Source organism: Chrysochloris asiatica, unplaced genomic scaffold (assembly GCF_000296735.1).
Source record: "Chrysochloris asiatica unplaced genomic scaffold, ChrAsi1.0 scaffold00083, whole genome shotgun sequence".
Classification (NCBI taxonomy): Eukaryota; Metazoa; Chordata; class Mammalia; order Afrosoricida; family Chrysochloridae; genus Chrysochloris; species Chrysochloris asiatica.
Window position 1 is genome coordinate 13,174,243 of NW_006408601.1, and position 16,935 is coordinate 13,191,177.

Below are 16,935 nucleotides of genomic sequence, written 5' to 3' on the forward strand. Positions count from 1 at the left end.
ATAGCCCTCAGAATCACAGCAACTCAATCCACCACAGCACGACAGACAGACGAGTGGTGGCCGTTTGGTTTTATGTCTAGCTATTAGAGAAATACAAATCAAAACAACAATGAGATATCATCTCACATCAACAATAACAGCGAAGTTTTTAAAAAAAAAAAAACAGAGGACAATAAATGTTGGCAAGGACGTGGAGAGACTGGGACACTCCTACATTGCTGGTGGGAATGCAAAATGGTCCCACCACTCTGGAAAACAGTATGGTGCTTCCTCAGAAAGCTGGAAATAGAAATCCCTTATGATCCAGCAATTCCTCTACTTGATATATATCAACAAGAAATCTGAGCCATATGAGTGAATATATGCACACTAATGTTCAAGCAGCACTATTAACAGTAGCAAAAAGATGGAGGCAGCCTAAGTGACCATCAACAGAAAAATGGATAAACAAAACCTTGGTGTATATAGACACAATGTAATATTATGCTACCTTGAAGAATAACAAAGAAGCTGTAAACCACCACATAACATGGATGAACCTAGAGGACCTAATCCTGAGTAACATTAATCAGTCACAAAAGGAGAAATACTGCATAAGACTATTATTGTAAAACTTAAGAAAAGATTTCCATACTAAAAGGAAAAAAAAAAAACTAAAATGGTTTGTTGCTTACAGGAGGGGGAGGGAAGGGAGGGGATGGTAGAGCACAGGTTAAGGAATAGACACATCAGAGTTCGGGTGTTGGGGAGGGCAACACACAAGAAGTGGGAGGTGGATGGAAGAGCAAGGTAGATAGGGGAACATGGAAGCAGGTTTGCATGGGCTCAGTGGAACAGAGGTCAATAGTGATGTATGCTCAATCTTGGAACAAGTGGGCTTTGTGATACAGGGATCAAGGCATAAACTGAATGTGTTAAAGAGGGGAAATAATGTAAAGATGCTTGACTGACTTATGAATATTGTTTTCCTTTGCCTACTATTGGGATAGAAAGGAATATCAGGAAACAAGATTACAGAAAGCATGTAAGCCTGTCTTCAGCCTATAACTGATTGGAATACTGAAATTTGGTTCTAGAATTTGTTCAGTAAAGTAGCTTTCCTAAGGAGCCTTTGTAGTCTATAAGACCTAAGGTGGAATCCTGAGCCCCATCCAGAACCCTCTGATGTGGGACATTCCTACTCAAAAGGACAAGCAGACCGGCCTGGAATAGATAAAGGAACAGAAGATACTTCTTGAAGGAAAGACCAGCAGGAAAAATCCAAAAACAAAAATGGTAGTCTGATTGGCTACTACAAGAACAAGCAAGTTGTTCTCTGGGGTGCCACCAAGGCAAGCAATCAAGTCCCTTCAAGACAATTCCCCCTTCTAGACTGAAACTCAAAGGGAACACACGAGCAGGCATTTAAGCTGCTGGCGACCACGTTAGTCTCTTGGTTAATGAAGATATTGGCCAAGTTTGACCATGTTCTATAGACTCGTATTAATTGGGAGATGAGAGAGAGAAGAGGAGGGATTGGTTGGTCCAAAGTGTGGTGACACCTGTTGACTCTTTACCCATAGACAAGGACTTAGCCACAGAGGGCTGGAGTTGAAAGCAAAGCACCCAGCTGATGTGAAGTGAGGGGGGACTCACAAGAATGCCCAAACTTGTAGTTAGTACCCATTCAACCTGGCTTTGATGGCTTGATGGTCAGAACTCGTCTGGAGGAAGATAAAAGAAAAAATAACCCTCCCCCCCTTTTTTTTGATAAAGGAAACAAGTGTAGATTGCTACAATTTGATGAACTTGCCCTATACTTATAGATGTAGTAGCTCAAAATATCAACTGAGAGGGAAGGAGTCTTCAAATCCAAAATGAATCCTATTCACTCTGTATATAGGGTTGATAGGGACGGGCAACTTAGACATTGGTTACCTAAAATGGGAGGGGCTATAAAGGCATGAAATGACTGGCTTACAAGTTTTCATGAGGGAGTTTAGATTCAGTGTGTGTGTGTGTGGGGGGGTATAATCCCCCTTGAATAGTTTTCATCTTTTCTAGATGGGTCTGGTGAAAGGAGATGGGGATGAGATTCTTATGATTCAATAGTAAGTAAATGTTATCATGACCAATAGCAATTGTCACAACTGTAAAGGTAGAAGTTTTGTAACAAAAAGGGGGGGAATAGTTAATCTTACAATCTGGGAACAGAGAACTCTAGGACATCCTCAAAGGAGAAGAGCATGAGTGGAATGTGGGATCCTATGCAGAGAAGCAGTGACACCAGAGATGGAGACAGAGATGAGAGCACAGAGAGAGAGAGCAGCTGAGGATTCTAGACTCAGGGAAAGAGAAAGGTGGTGTGCTGGCAACCAGGTGCTGGTAGCCAGCACGGCAAGCTTGCAGAATGTGTCCTTCGGCTGTTTAAATGATTATATTTTCCTGAGTGATTTTGTGTACATCCCGCCAACCTCCCCCATAAAAAAACAAAGAGGGAATAGAAGAAGGCCCTGTTGAATGATGATGCACAGAGGAGATTTTAATCATTGCAGTGAAATAATGAGTGTAAAACTGATCTTGCCCCATGTAAACTAACCACTCAATTCACAATAAAAAACTTAAAAAAAAAAAAAAAAAAAAAAACAGCAAAGAGATACTACTTCACACCCACTAAGATGGCTATAACCTAAGGAGGAAGGAAGCAGACAAACAAAAACAAACACCAACAGATAATAACAAGTGTTGATGAGGATGTAGAAAAAGTGTTACTCTCCTACACTATTGGTGGACTACAAATTGGAGCAGTCTACTTCAGAAAAAAAAAAAAAAAAAGTTTGGCAATTCTGTAAATGGTTAAACATAGAATTACCATATGACTTAATAATTACAGCCAAGAGAATAAAAATGTATGTCTATATACAAACTTGCTCATGACTGTTCATAGCAGCATTATATTTGTTGTTGTTGTTAGGTGCCATCAAGTCAGTTCCAACTCATAGCAATCTTATGCACAGCAGAATGAAACACTGCCTGATCCTGGACCAACTTCACTATTGTTGCCATGCTTGAGCCCATTGATGCTGCCACTTGGCCAATCCATCTTGTTAGGGGTCTTCCTCTTTTTCTCTGACCCTCCACCTTACCAAACATAATATCCTTCTCCAGTGACTGGTCCTTCCTGACAATATGTCTGAAGTATAAGAGATGAAGTTTGGTCATCCTGGCCTCCAAGGTGCATTCTGGCTGCACTTCCTCCAAAACGGATCTATTGATTCTTTTGTCAGCCCATTGCACTTTCAATATTCTCCTCCAACACAATAACTCAAAAGCATCAATTCTTCTATGGTCTTCCTTATTCACTGTCCAGCTTTAGCATGCATATGAGGTTATTGAAAATGTCTTGGCTTAGGTCATACACACCTTAGCATTATATGGATAAGTCAAAAATTCTTGTTACAAAATCAGAGAAATCTTTATTAGACAAAAACATAAAAAAGTGGAGCTAGTGGTTCTAAACATATTTGCTATCTAGGTTTATTTACTTCTGTTTCCAATGTCTCTAACATTTCTCTGAAGAATTCTGTACTCATAAATTTATACCATGCCAAAACAGTAGATTTAGCATCCTCAAGGAATTCAAACTGTGTTTCTTTTAAATGTTCGTTGAGTGTGGGCATCAAAAAGAAGTGTGAAGGGCAAGATGAGGGCTGTAGGGTGGATGGCCTATGTTTTCCCAACAAATTTTTTCAAACAGCTCTGGCTGCTCTTTGAAGAATGAGCCATTGCATTCTTATAGTTTGGGGGGGGGGGAGAGGGGATTGCTCAGTGCAACTTTCCTGACCTTTTTCTTACTAATGCAGCTTTCACTTTTCTTCAAACTTCTTTCTAATAATCCCCCATGATTGTCCTATGTCCTTTCAGAAAATCTATCCAGATTACCCTTTGGCTGTCACACAGTCTCCATCACCTTCTGAATTGACTTCTCTGCTTCGAATACAACTTTTAAAAATGAAAACAAACCTTTTCTTTAAGGTACCTGATGCAGCACTTTAGGATCAACACTGGACTGTTAACTACAAGGTTGGCAGTTCAAACCAGCCAGCTGCTCTTTGGAAGCCCTCTGCAGTGTCGCTAGGAGTCAGAACCAACTTGACAGCACTTAACAATAACAAGAAGAACATATTATTAGGAGGAACAAATTCCTGGAGAAGGACAATATGTTCGGTAAAGTGGAGAGTCAGCAAAAAAGAAGACCCTGAATGAGATGGATTGGCACAGTGGCAGCAGCAATGGGCTCAAGTGTAACAATGATTGTGAGGATGACACAGAACCAGGCAGTTCTTCTTTCGGATGTGCATAAAGTCACTGTGAGTCAGGACTGACTCAGTGATACCTAATAACAACAAAGAAGTTCTGCTGTGAAGTTCTATAAAAGCCTTTTTAGGGTCACTAAGAGTTGGAAAACCAACTCGAAGGCACTTAAAAACAACAAACAACAACAAGGAGACTAAGACTAGTGTGATTCTTAAATAACTTGTGTGTAACCAACACTGATCATAGAGTTTAAACGTGTTTTGTTTGGAATAAAAAACCTTGACACCCTTGACACCCTGTGTATGTATGAACTGGAATCCTCGTATTCATAATGGTATAGTTTTTCCTATTAAAAAGTGGAAACAACTCAAATGTTCATCAATAGATGAATGGATAAAAAAAAAATGTAGTATATAATAGAGTATTATGTGGCAGTAAAAAGGAATGAAGTATTGAGGCACGCTACAACAATGACCCTTGAGACATTATACTAAGTAAATAAAACTTTAACACAATGGACCGTGTTCTGATTTCATTTATATGAACTTCCATAGAGGCAAATCTGTAGAGATACAAAGTAAATTTATTGCTACCTAGGAGTAAGGGACATGGAGGCCCTGTTGTATGTAACTAAGTGCTGCAGCGTTTGTTTAGGGGCTAGTAGAAATGTTCTGATATTGACTGTGATGATGAATATACAAACTCTGAATATACAAAAAGTCATCGAATAATACACGTTAAATGGGGGAATTTTATGTTATGGAAATTGTGTCTCATTAAAACTGTCTGTTGTTGTTGCTATTAAGTACCGTCAAGTCAGTTCTGACTCATAGCGACCCTGTATAGGGTTGCAGTTATTAAGTGCCATCGAGTTGATTCTGACCCATAGTGACCCTGGATAGGGTTTTCAAGGAGCAAATGGTGAGTTTGAACCACAGACCTTGCAGTTCAAATGACTTTGCAGTCTGACTGACACATTTAGCCCACAGCACCACACCAGGGCCCCTGTATAGGGTTAGAAGTAATAAATCTGCCCAACCTGATGTGAAGAGAACTATTTACTTATTGAGTAGCTTCTTATCTGGCATTTCACAGTTTTGACATCAGTTAAAAAATCTACTATCTGACTATTTTGCATAATGAACGTTTGGGCTGATGAATGCTGAGGTGGAAAGCAAGAATAAAGACGGTTGTCATGATTTAGGCTAATTTTCAGTTTGATTGAACTAGGATTCTCAATGGGTTGGAAGTTATGTAATGATGTAATTTGGCAGTGATAGTAGTCATTCTCCATTTTGTGACATAATGTGGTCTTCCTCTCAATATTGATTGTTGTCTAATGACCTGGTCTTTAGAACCTAACCATGGTGATAAGTGAGGGGTAGGTGTACTCTACAGATTTCATCATTGTTGATTGATTTTGCTTTGAGAGCAATTGTCCCTTATAAATAATACCACTTCTTCATTGCAGTTATTTTCATCTTCAGACCCGTAACCCTGGGTTACATCTCAATCTCCATTTTTTAACTGTGATTCCTATTTTTACCCAAAGAATTCAAAAGAAAATAAAGAACAATGTGTGTAGGAACAGCAAATAAATGTATCAGGGATAAAAGTTGCTCTTAATATTTAGAAACTTGGAAGGCTTACAGCTAGAGGAATTTGTAGCAGAATCAAGAAATCCAGCACTTTCTAATTCAAGATTCTCAGTTGCTCCCGAAGCCACCATCTCGGGAGAGACCAAGCAGGGTAAGGATCAGAACAGCCACAGATGCCTGACAGAACCGTGGAGATACAGGTGTGGACATTCTTTTTTTTTTATATCTGTTCATTGGTCTCTCCCTGTCTGTGAACCTCCATTCTGGTGGCTAGAGGGGATGCCTGAGTGAATGGACACCCCATCCCCACCCTTGGAGGGTTCTACTACGCATGCACACACATCACCTCGAAATTTAAAGTGACAGTTTCTACTTAAGACCAAATGGCCACCACTAGTCTGTCACTTTGTTGTACTATGGTGGCTTGTGAGTTTCTGTGACTCTGAAAGCTATGCCACAGGTATTTTAAATACCATCAGTTTCACCCATGGTGAACAGGTTTCAGATGAGTTTCCAGAGGAAGACAGACTAGGAAGAAAGAGTGACAAACTACTTCCAAATATTTAGTTACTGAAAACCTTATGAATAGCAGAGAAACACTGTCACCTATAGTGCTGGAAAATGAGCCCCTCAGGTTGGAAGGCACTCAAAATGCGACTGGGGAAGAGCTGCCTCCTCAAAGTAGAGTTCACTGTGTTGACACAAATGGAGTAAAGCCCGTGGGAGAAAAGACTGCCGGACCTTCATTTGTTGATGGGGCACAACACAAAATGAAGAGAAACAGCTATAAATAGCCATTGAAAATCGGAACATAGAATGTATGAAGTATGAATCTAGGAAAACTGGAAGATGTCAAAAATGAAATGGAACAAATAAACATCGATATCTTAGGCATTAGTGAGCTGAAATGGACTGGTATTGGCCATTTTGAATCTGATAACCACATGGTTTACTATGCTGGGAGTGAAAAATTGAAGAGGAATGGTATTGCTTTCATTGTCAAAAAGAACATATACAGATCAGTCATGAGGTACAACGCTGTAAGTGATAGGATAATACCCATGCACCTCCAGGAAGTACAGTTAATACCATGATTATTGAAACTTATGCACCAACCACTAAAGCCAGTGAGGATGAAATAGAAGAATTCTACCAACTTCTTCAATCTGAAGTCGATCAAACATGTAATCAAGATGTATTGATCGTTACTGGTGATTGGAATGCAAAGGTTGGGAGCAAAGAGGAAGGATCCATAGTTGGAAAATATGGCCTTGGTGATAGAAATGATGCTGGAGAGAGCATGATAGAATTCTGCAAAACCAATGATTAGTTCACTTCAAATACCTTCTTTAGACAACATAAGAGACGACTATACATGTGGACCTCACCAGATGGAATACATAGAAATCAAATTGACTACATGTACGGAAAGAGACAATGGAAAAACTCCATATCATCAGTGAAAACAAGGCCAAGGGCAGACTGTGGAACAGACCATCAATTACTCATATGCAAATTCAAACCGAAGCTGAAGAAAATGAAAACAAGTCCACGAGAGCCAAAATATGACCTTGAATATATCCCACCTGAATTTAGAGATCATCTGACGAACAGATTTGATACATTGAACACTAAAGAACAGTGACCAGAAGAGTTGTGAGATGACATCAAGAACATCATACATGAAGAGAGCAAAAAGTCATTAAGAAGACAAGAAAGAAGGAAAAGGTTAAAATGGATGTGAGAAGAGACACTGAAACTTGCTCTCCAGCCTACAGATGCTCAAGAAAATAGAAGAAATGAGGAGGTCCAAGAGCTGAACAGAAAATTTCAAAGATCAGCTCGAGAAGATAAAGCCAAATATTACAACAAAATGCGCAACTATCTGGAATCAGAAAACCAAAAAGGAAGAACATGCTCAGCATTTCTCAAGCTGGGGGTACTGAAGAAAAAAACTAAATTCTTGACTTTTGTTATTGAAAGATCTCTGGGCAAATTATTGAATGATGCAAGAAACATCAAGAGAAGATGGAAGGCATACACAGAGTCACACTGTACCAAAAGGAAATGGTTAATGTTCAGCTGTTTCAAGAGGTAGCATATGATCAAGAGCCAATGATTCTGAAGGAGAAAGTCCAAAGTGCATTGAAGGAATTGGCAAAGAACAAGGCACCAGGAATTGATGGAATAAAATTTGAAATCTTTCAAGAAAGTGAGGTGGCACAGGAGGCACTCACTCACCTCTGCCAAGAAATTTGGAAGACAACTATCTGGCCGACAGTTTGGAAGAGATCCATATTTGTGCCCATTCCAAATAGAGGTGACCCAACGGAATGTGGAAATCATCATACAGTATCTTTGATATCCCATACAAGTAAAATTTTGCTAAAGGTGATACAGAAATGGCTGCAAGCATATATTGACAGAGAACTTCCAGAGGTTCAAGCCGGATTCAGAAGAGGCCATGGAATGAGGAATATCATTGCTGATGTCCAATGGATCTTGGCTGAAAGCAGAGAATATCAGAAAGATGTTTACCTTTTTTGATTGTGTGGATCATGACAAACTATGGACAACATCGCAAAGTATGAGTATTACCGAACAACTGAATTGTGCTCATGAGGAATCTGTAACTGGACAAAGAGAAAGTTGTTAGAAAAGAACATGGGGACACTGAATGTTTAAAATTTAAAAAGGTGTGCAACAAGGTTGTATTCTTTCACCATACTTATTCAACCTGTATGCTGAGCAAATCATCCAAGAATCTGGGTTCTATGAAGAAAAACATTTGCATCAGGTTTGGAGGAAGACTCATTAACAACCTGCGATATGCAGATGATACAACCTTGCTTGCTGAAAGTGAAGAGGACTTGAAACATTTACTGATGAAGATCAAAGAGCACAGCCTTCGGTATGGATTACATCTCAATGTCAAGAAACCAAAAATCCTCATCAATGGACCAATAAACAACATTCTTATCAATGGAGAAAAGATTGAAGTTGTCAAAGACTTCATTCTTCTTGGATCAACTATTAACACTCACAGAAGCAGCAGTCAAGAAATCAAATGACGTATTGCATTAAGCAAATCTGCTGCACAAGACCTCTTTAAAGTGTTGAAAAGCAAAGATGTCAGCTTGAGGACAGCTTGAGGACTAAGTAAGGTGCGTCTGACCCAAGCCATGGTATTTTCAATTACCTCATATGCATGTGAAAGCTGAACAGTGAATAAGGAAGGCCGTAGAAGAATTGATGCTTTTGAGTTATGGTGTTGGAGAATACTGAAAGTGCCATGGGTTGCCAAAAGAACCAATAGATCCATTTTGGAAGAAGCACAGCCAGAATGCTCCTTGGAGGCCAATATGGCCAAACTTCATGTCTCATACTTCAGACATAATCTCAGGAGGAACCAGTCACTGGAGAAAGATATCATGGTTGGTAAGGTGGAGGGTCAGAAAAAAAGAGGAAGACCCCCAATGAGATGGATTGGCCAAGTGGTAGCATTGATGGACTCAATCATGGCAACAGTAGTGAGGTTGGTCCAGGATCGGACAGCGTTTCATTCTGCTGTGAATAAAGTTGCTATGGGTTGGTATCAATTCAACGCACCTAACAACAACAACAATAACAATGTCCTATAATTTATTTAACCATTCTCCTGTGGATAGAATTTAAGGTTGCTTTCAATTTTTTGGCTCCTATAAATGTAATATTTTCTGAAAAAAATATTTTTATAACAGTTATTGCAATATCTTTGTGGGAAGAAACTATTTTTGTTAAAAATATACTACTGGATAGCTTATAGATAAAATCCAAATCAATTTTATATGATGAATGAGGGAGGAAAAGGATGGGGGCTGGAAACTTTGGGGCCTAGGGTCCGGTAAGAAGTGGAGCCAGGAGAGAGCACTTTGAAAGACCTATGACAAAGGATAATGTTAAATAAGTTAAATAATGCACACTGAATGAATGTGAACTCACTCTTCCTTTTCCTTTTCAAAATGTTGAGACAATGCAAATTGCTTACTAATAGTTCAGTGAGAGTGGTCTGACTTTTGGAATAAAGAAATACAGGTTTTCTTTGTCAGTAAGAGTGAAAAGGGAGCAGTGAACATCGGTATTCACATACAATGTTAAGTGTTATCCTTTTGTACATGAAAAGGTAGCCCTTTTAAGAAACAAACCTTCTAGATTGGAATGTAATATAAAGTTACATAATTTAATCTAATTATTCTCTCCTGAATCACTGTCAGATGTTAACCTGTAACTAATTGATAGTTACTTTCCAAAATGTCTATTTTATTTGTCACTCCTTTATAAACTAGTTATACTTTATTTTGAGCAGAAATCTTTTTCTTAATATGTTAAGACTTAAATGCATCTGATTTTATGCCTTAGGGACATTGGAATAGTCAAAGTTTTCCTTTCATCATGTCCACCCTTCACTGATTTGTAAGGACCTATCATGCCCAGAAGCAATGAGGTGAGAAGGAATAAGCACCATAATTTGATCAAGTTAGACCTGACTATGGGCTTTGTGCAAATTACTTAACATTTTTGTGTTTTAGTTTCACTCTGTAAAATGAGAACAGTAATTCTTACCTTGCAGAATTCTTGATACGATTTATTGGATAGTTATTAAAGTATCCAGCAGAAGGTAGGTGTTCTAGATCATTAGTTTATTCTCTTTACTCATCCCTGCCTGTCTTCCTTTCCCCCATTCTCCACCCCCATTTCCTGAGTAAGCTTTTGCAACTACTTCAATCATCTGTAATACCAAATGATTATAAATGTCAAACCTATGCTTAAGAAGCCCGGGTAGTATAAGTGATTTGAGATCAGCTGCAAATCTAAAGGTTGCTGGTTCAAATCCACCCAGAGGCATCTCAGAAGACAGGCAAGGTGGTCTACTTCTGAATGTTCACAGGCTTGGAAAACCCAATGGAGAAATTCTACTCTGCGACAATGACGTTGCCATGAGTCAGGAGCAAATTTGAAATCAGCTAACAACAACTACCTGTGATTCACTTCAAATAGAGAGTGAATAGAGGGAATTTCTCTAACACAATAGGAATTTAGATAGTCAACTTTGTAGGGACTTCACAAAATTTTGTCTTTTACATATCTGGGATATTTATCAGTCTATCCTTTGATACCTTCCTTTTTTTGTAAATGGACTGTAATGTTCCTCATTTAACTGAGGGACAGAGATTTCTCTTTGAATTTCTTACAATTCTACACAAATGACTCTCTGTCAATTAAAAAGTATTTCTCAAATAGGCTCTTTTGCACCCTTCCTTGTTCCTATCATCATGACCCATATCCTTAGCAATTCTGTTGAATTCATTTCTGAAGCCAGTGGATAGCAGAAGTCATGCTTTGTTTTCCTCTGCTTGGCAACTGCTGCTGTTGGACAGTCTGCCATCTTTTTTTTTGCTCATCCAGCGTCCTTCAGCACTCACTGGCTATTCAGAACTCTGAGGTCTCAGTATCCTTTGTTTGGTCCCTAACATTAATGGGTTATCTGGTAGCCCAAGACTTTTGGTTATTTTGCTTTTTTGCAACTGCTTGAGAAAGTCCTCCCACCTAAACTCTCAACCCTGTCCAGCTTCTATCATGAGGCACACAGGGATTCTGAGATCAACACCCTTGCTACTTCAAGGGTTGTCCTTAAACAAATAGCATTACCTGGAGCTCTTTTCAAACTGATGGTTTTTCCTTCTTAGTAGATCAAACTTGATCTTGTTCAGATGTTGTAACAAGTTAGTATGGGTGTATTTCAATGCAAAATTTTTTTTGAAATCCATGTATATTTTTTCATAATATGCATTTTCCATGAACTTTTTGAAGACCTCTTATACTTGTGCAATAAAAATGAAATTCTTTTTAAAGGAACTTATTTCAATTGATTCCTCAGAATTTAGAAAAAAATATTAAAAATTGAATGAATCATCAGCTTCAAGATGATGATTGTATAGAAAATACAGACACATTTGATTGACATTGTCTGAAGCACTACTTAGGGCTTCACTGAATCCCTTTACTTTCCATGATAATATAGTGATTTCCAAAATAAAAAAATAAAAAAAAATCTGTCTTAATCCCTGTAATGGTCTCATTGGGTAAATTTATAACTAAGACCATGACAGAAATGTCATACTTGAAGGTAAATTTAATTTAGATAACAATTTGCCTACTCTTGCAGAACTTGAACTTCATTTCTTTTGTGAGAAAGAAAAGAATTTAACAGGAAAAAATGTCCATCCAGAAGACTGTTCTAGTATTGTTTCCATAGTTTAGTCTTAGCTTTATGTATAGCGATGAATATTAGTTTTTGGTAGACCAGGAATATTAGTAAACCTGGAGAGCCTCAAAAGATAAAAGGGAATATTTGTTCAGTTATAGATTCTGTAGGTGAAAACTCATAGAAGAAAATGAATGGCTCTTGAGCTTTAGCCTCAAGATAGCTAAACTGACTAAGATAGTAAAAAATATATCTAACTGGACAAAGGGGAGCTTAGTAGCTCCATACGATAAGTGCTGGACCGCAAACTACAAGGTCCATAGTGGAGCTGGCCAACAGATCCCCAAGGTCTCCAGGGCACTTAAGGCACTTAACAACAATAGCTGGATAAAAGTGAAAAAATATATGACCCTAAGACTTCACCAAGGCTCCAATGGAAGCTGTCTCCTTGCTGTTGTTAAATGTCATCAAGTCAGTTCTGCCTCATAGTGACCCTATGCACAGCAGAATGAAACACTGCCTGGTCCTGTGCCATCTTCACAATTGTTCCTATGTTTGAGCCCATTGTTGATGCCACTGTGCCAACGCATGTCATTGGGGCTCTTCTTTTTCTCTGATCCTCCACTATTCTCTCCATAGTTCTGTGAATCATGCAACAGGTAGTCTTTTTTTTGTATTACCTTATCTTGTTGCTTCTTTCTGTGCACATTAATGTGCAAAGTAAGAGGGACAATGAAATGATGATCATCAGAATATGGTAGAACAAACTTGTTGGGTTCAGTTTGAACCTTAAGTATGAAGGTTAACCATGGGAGTGAAGGACTGATGATAGGTGAAGGTTAGGAGGGGGTAGAACTGAAAAAGTGAATTGAATCTTCCTTCCCTGAGCTTGCCCTGTTGTTGTTAAGTGTCATCAAGTCAGTTCCAACTCTTATAGACTCTGTGTAGGGTTTTTCTGAGGAGTGGCTGGTGGGCTTGAACCACAGAATATGTGGTTAGCAGTCAAGTGTTTATCCTACAGCACCGCTCCTAGGTAAGTTATTGAGTGAGGTACATTACTATCCCAGGTCTGTTCATTACCATCGTGTAGAAAAGGAAAGTCATGAGAATTGGCCCTTGGAGTTCCTAGATGCTTTCGTATCCTTATGAATTGATTGTTTTATGTTGTCAGAATCTATCCATTATCAGTGCTGAAGTAGACTTCAATAGGTGTTGTAGAGTTCTATAGCCATCTGAAATGTATAACGTAGGTAGAAACAAAATAAAACAACAGACCTATTCCCTTTTTCCTACTTGACATCATTTTAATGGGATAAAGGGTCTAGAGATATGATTATAGAATTGTAATAGAGATAACAGTAAATACTTACACTGTGGTCACTATGACAAACACTATTCAAAACCTTTTACATGTCTTAATCCATTCAATCACCACCACCACTCTAAGATTTGAGTTGAAAATATAATTTGATAATTTTGTATTCATTGTCTTAAAGAGGACTTTCAAAATCATATAAACCTTTAATACAGAGCTTGTAGATATAGCTTCATGGTAAGAAGCCCCACAGAGAGTTGAAATTGAAGTAAATTGCCCAAGTTCACACAGCTAGTAAAAGTGGCAGAACCAGGATTCAATCCCAGACAGTCTGGGTCCATAGTTCACACACTTTAACTTCTGCTATGTATGGTTTAGAAAAGTCAAAAGGGAAAGCCTTTTAACTTTTGCCCAGGTCTACACTTTCCAAATCATTCTACACTAAGAACTAGCAATAAATAAGTTTCACTTTCAAAAAGTTATACACCAACTGAATTTACTACAGATTCCTTTTTAATACTAAACCTTCATATTATTATTGTTGTTGTTGTTGTGAAGTGCCGTTGAGTCAGTTCCAACCCATAGCAACACTGTATAGGGTTTCTAAGGAGTAGCTGGTGAGCTTGAACTGCCAACCTTGTAGTTCAAACTGCTTTGTAGTCTGGTGCATTAACCCACAGCGCCATACCAGGATACCATTATTATGATAGTAAGTCAATAAATACTATTATTATCCCATTTTTCAGCTCACTATTCTTGTAGTGTTAAATAATTTTTTGAAAATTACATTTCTTGGATTTGAAGAATGTGATTTAAATGTTTGTAAGTCTAATTTTAAAGCTCATATGCCTTCCTCAATATTGCTACTTAATATTGCCTAAGGTCAAGACCTCAGAATTAGATTTACTACAAATGTCTTGTTTTACTTTTTTTGAGTATTAGTATGCGGCACTGTAAGATAAGCATTGGACTGCTAACTGGTGGTTCAAAGCTACCAGATGCTCCTTGGAAACTCTATACAGGCTCATTATGAGTCAGAATTGACTGTCCAGCACTTAGCAACAACATAATGAGTTGTCATTTTTGTTAAGCATCATGGAGCCCATTCCAACCCATAGTGACCCTGTATAGGGTTTCCAAGGAGTAGCTTGAACTAATGACCCTGTGGTTCAAGCCGACTTTGCAGTCCAACGCATTAACCCACAGTGCCACATCAGAAGCCACTAAATTGTTATCATTCTTTAAAATAGTAGTGATAGCCCTCATTTTCTATGGACTTTGTTGATGTGTATGGAGTCTATAATGTGTCTGTTTTCTCAAAGCTAGGAGATGGCAGATTCAGGATTATCACTGAGACCTAAATCCAGTCTAAACTTCATGCCACATCTAAAATGCCATGAGGAATGGACATCAGCAAGACTATATGAGCAATCCAGAAAAACCAGACTCACTTTTCCATAAGGCGCTGCCCTTAATGCTTAAACTAAATCACTTCTGGTGTGGCACTGTAGGATCAGCACTGGAATGCAAACCACAAGGTTGGCAGTTCAAATCCATCTGCTACTCTCTGAAAACCCTACCCAAGGTCGCTATGAGGCAGGACCAACTCTATGGCACTTAGTAGCAGCAGAAACAACAACTTCTTTTTATGACCCGTGGGACTTGGACTTATAGTGCCAATTTCCCACCACTCGAGTTTAGTGGGAAGTTGCTACGTCACTTTTACTGAGTGTTGGGGAGGGCCTGAAAACTGTATGAATGTGAAGAAACAGATCTCATCTCACCAAACCTAAAACTAGTAACTCCTCAGGAAATATGTGTTCCACTAATTGTATGGAAGGAGCTCTGGTACTGTACTGATTATAAGTCGGGCTGTTAATCTTAAGGTCAGAAGTTTGACACTAGCAGCAGTTCCCTGGAAGAAAGATGAGGCTTTCTACTACTGTAAAGATTTGTAGCCTCAGAAACCCTATACAGGGTCAGTATGAGTCAGAACTGCCTCCACAACACATGATTACCACCACCAATTGTATGGAGCTTATAAGCTGGGCTACTAACTTCAAGGTCATCAGTTCAAAATTATCAGCTGTTCTGAGGGAGAAACACAATGTTTTCTGCTCCCATAAATATTTACAGTGTCAGAAACCCTATTTAGGGTTCTATGAGTCAGAACTGACTCCATGGCACACCACCACCACCAGCACCAACTGTATCAAAATCCATATTATCTCCTAATATTGTTTTTCCATTTAATTCAAGGTTTTCTTCATTGCTGAAAGCACATAGTTTCGACAAAAAAAATTCAAAATTTCAAAACAAAAAAATAATTTTGTATTGAAAGGGTTAAAAACATACTTTGGGGAGGGGTTTTGGCTGCAGCAGAGACAGCCAGGTAGGAAAGGCTCCATGGGCGAGGGATTGAAAACCCAGAGAAGCTGTGCATACGGAACAACACCAGAGCACTGGATCTAGCATAAGGTCAGTTTCCCACACACACAAGTGAAAAAATCACAATATAAAGGAAAATACTGCAAGTTAGAAATTGCTCCATACAGGACTCTCTCTGTGGCCACCCTGACTGGGTGGAGTTCAGAGGGCGGGGTTATAGTCAGTCCAGGACAGGGAATCGGTGCTAAAAGCGGTGCAGTAACATTTGCAAAAGGAGGTGTGGGGTATTCTAAACATTATTTCCTCCTCTTCCCTGTGGCACCTACTTTGCCCAGCCTGGACACCTTTAGGTGAGTGGGTGTACATCCCTGCCATTAAAAAAAAAAAAAAAAATCCAATGCTGACCCCAGAGTTTCCCCACAGCACAGAGACAAAGAGCTTGGCAACTACTTATGACATCAGCTTGGGGTTGCAGTCCTAAAATTAACTTATGCAAGACCCTTTACTCCAGCCTATCTAGCAAGAAAAAAGCAGATCTGTCAGGCTTGACAGACAAACCATATGAACAATCTGTAAAACCCCAACATAAAAGGACACAACTCTCTTGATAATTACTCTGTGCACACATAGATACTTAACTGACCTTCATAGACAAAAATAGTAGACAATCTTTCTCCCATTAACTTCTCAATATCTATCTGTGCACCTCTATGGTGGTGACTAGAGGAGGGGTCTGAGTGAGTGGATACCCCACCCACCGCTGGGGGCTTCTACGGTGCACATGCACTGCCTGTGTAGCAAGGTGACTGGACAGTCGGCCACAGTTTTATTTTTGTTTCAAAGTGCCCATCAATTGAAGAATGGATAAACAAACTGTGGCACATCCACACAATGGAATACTATGCTACCATGAAGAATAACAAGGAAGCTACAAGCCACTGTATAACATGGATGAACCTTGAGGACATTGTTGTTGTCAGGTGCCATCAAGTCGGAACCGACTCATAGCGACCCCATGCACAACAGAACGAAACAATGTCCGATCCTGGGCCAACCTCACTACCACCGCCACACTTGACGCAATCAATGATGCG